Consider the following 3,423-nt stretch of genomic DNA (forward strand, 5'->3'; position numbering starts at 1 on the left):
TAATATCTAAGTAGGTGTTTTATGAGGAAACTTACTGCTCGAATAGTTTTGGTTTTTTAGCCTGAATGTATTTACATTTATGGTCCTTGCACAGCAGCCAATCTTGTTTCAGGTCAATATCTAAAGACCGTGCATCATGAAACTCCCTTATCTATCAATAACTGATTGCAGAAGAGGTCACTAGGTTAATTTTTTCATCTAGTTGGCTTTGCTATACCTAATACAGGTGTGTGTGTGTGTGTGTGTGTGTGTGTGTATTAAAAAAAACTTCCTATTAAATAATTTTTATCTGTTTGTCCACATGCACACATAGAGTATATATATAAATACAAACACACACATATTTCTTTCTTATTTTAATTGATATACCTACTAGATTTATTTGTATATATTATTTATTGTTTATATCCATTACTATTGAAGATGTATCTATTTCTCACTTAACAGAAGTGTCTTTCTATCATTAAATAGTTTGCACTGTTAATAAAAATAGGTAACACCTACTGTTCCAAGGACTTTATATATGTTAACTTATTCAGAGCTCACAACCACCCAGTGAGATCATATTATTAGTATCTCTTATTTTATAAATGAGGAAACTGAGGCACAAGATCATAATAAGCATAAACACTGCAGTGAGATCATGAAAATTTAAATTAAGTAGATTAGCTGTTACATGTATTTTACAGAATGTTAGTATGTTAAATGTCTTCTCTCATTGATTTCAAGAAATGTTTCATATTTTGGCAACTTTTTTATTAAGAAGATGAAATTGGAGAAGAAAAAGATAAATAAGTTTTAAAACACTGAACATAATAAAATATATGAATTTGTCATAGAGGCAAAAAAGAAAATGTAAAATGTTTTTCTCTGGAGCTGTTTTGATCATGTTTACTCATTGTTTGATTTAATCAAATCTATTCATTTTAAGAGATAACTAATTCATGCTTTAATACAATTCTATGATTCATTCAAAAATCTGAAAAGGGCTTCAGTTCCAGATGGACACAAGAAAGCACACATTATCATTTTTATCCTTTCTCAGCATACAAAGCCACCATTTAATATACGAGGCTTAGATTTAGGCACTAACAAGATGTGAACATTTGTGTCTTAACTTAACCTGCTGCGAAGTTTATAGGGAAGAGACAATAATCTGATAGATACCGCTATCTTCCATCTGATTCTGTATTGTATATTTAGTGTATATATATTCCCTGTATTCCCTAGGGTTCTTTTGAAAATTAAATAAAATAACATATTAAAATTTTTGACATATTTGGTTAGTAACTACTAACTACAAGTACAATGGTAGTTGTTTTTCATTAAATGAGTTCCTCCATCCAATAATCACTGACTTAGTAAAAGAGCAGAATATCCAAGTTGGGGTCTAGGTATGATTGGAAAACTAAAGACAAATTTTAAGGAAGAACTATGAAGTGTATGAAGAAAAATAACATGGTATCTAACTCATGATGCCATGAGCTAGAATAAGAATAATCCAGAATGAGGGTCAAATTGTAAGAAGAGAATGCTGTTTCTGGGTAAATGCAGTAACAGCTTTTTAAGCTAGCCCTTAAAAGAATTCTATATAAACTGAAATCTGACCTGTTAAATCCCTGGGGCCCAGGCAATTCTATTGTGGTGCTTTGGAAAGAGTGGAACACAGAAGAGAGGAGCTGCTTGCAAATGGCAGAGAAAGATGGGCTCTACTGGCTCAGATGGCAGAGCATAAGGCTCTCGAGTACAAATGAGTGAGAGCAACTGAGCAGGTACCTGCCAGGGCTGCAGGTTGAGCAGAAGCTTAGAGATAAGCAGCAGCAGGGGACTTAGTGGGTGGCAGGAGCCTGGAGGCAGGGCCCTGGAGGCAGATGCCCAGCTCAGGCAACGGAATGTGAAGTGTTCTGGGCCAGGGCATGGTTCCATGGAAACACCAAGTTGCCATAGGCACCCCCTAAAGATTCCCAGATACCAGAAATAAGTTTAAACCTCAAAAAGGGTCACTTAAGTCTTCCAGGTACCAGAGTGAGGAATACAGCCAACAAAATTTAGTTCTAAATGTTAAAAAAGACTTACTCATACCTTCTGGGTGCTAACACTTAGAAAGATTTGAGACTCGGGGCGCCTGGGTGGCTTAGTCGGTTGAGCGTCCGACTTTCGCTTGGGTCATGATCTCGCGGTTCGTGGCTTCGAGCCCCGCGTCGGGCTCTGTGCTGACTGCCAGCTCAGAGCCTGGAGCCTGTTTCAGTCTGTGACTCCCTCTCTCTCTGACCCTCCCCTGCTCACGCTGTCTCTCTCTCTCTCTCCTAGAAATAAATAAAACATTTAAAAAAATAAAAGAAAGATTTGAGACTCAAAGGATAGACATATTTGATAAGGATGTAGATGAAGGAAAAACCACTTAAAGCAACATTTCTCAAATTAACATCTGTGGTCCCTTAGAGGTCATTACTCAGTTCTAAGAATAATTTCACAATAATGTATCTTAGTCCTTTCCCGAGCCCATCCTCCCAGAAGGACAGCCAACAAAACGAATCACAGGCTTTTCTTCGAAATAGGAAAGTGGTGGGAAAACTGGGGAAAGGAATGGAAGAATAATGTAGGTCATGAGGACCTACAGGCAAAATTAACAATACTAATGGAAATACCAAGGCCACAACTATTTATGACAAATAACAAACACAAGTGACAGATTCCAGATTTTGTTTTAAGAAACTTGAGCTAACAAGCCAAAACCAGTTCAGATCTGGGCCTAGTCTTCCTTGAAAATAATTGCTCCTACTAACAAACAGGAATTCGCCTGAATAGAAATTACAAGTCAAAACATAGAAAGATCTAATAAAAAGAGATGCACAGGGTTTTTTTGCAGCTCACATACGTTAGTCACACAATCCCCTCAGGGAATACAATTAAAGCCAAAGGACCAGGGAAAATCCAGGAGGCAGAGTATCTCATCAAATGGGAGGGAATAGTATGGTTAATAAATATGGCCATGCCACCTGGGTGATCTGGTTTAAGCACAGCATACCTTCATTCAGCCCATAGAGAGGAAGTGTGTCATCCCCAGAGCTGAAAATTAAATTAATCTGGAAATGACACAAGTAAGAATCAGCACAAAAGGAGATGATTAACCCCTTGTAAAAATAATCCAAGAGACTTTTGTGAAATAAATGATTCAGGAAGATTTGAATATCCACAAATAGAAGTAAGACAACTAGAATAGGGCTGGCATGTGATTTCTGTAAAAAAGTTACAAGATGACATTTAATGGTATTTTCTACTGTATGGTGTGAGGAAAAACAACAGCTAATGGAAACAATAATCTTCATGGAGTCTAGGAACAGAGAGGTGAAAGAAAGACCCGTCATTGCTCACACTGCCTAAAATGAATAGGAATCTTTGAACACAGGTGTGCCCTGCCCT

This window comes from Hyaena hyaena, unplaced genomic scaffold (genome assembly GCF_003009895.1).
Source record: "Hyaena hyaena isolate Hyena2069 unplaced genomic scaffold, ASM300989v1 scaffold_126, whole genome shotgun sequence".
NCBI lineage: Eukaryota > Metazoa > Chordata > Mammalia > Carnivora > Hyaenidae > Hyaena > Hyaena hyaena.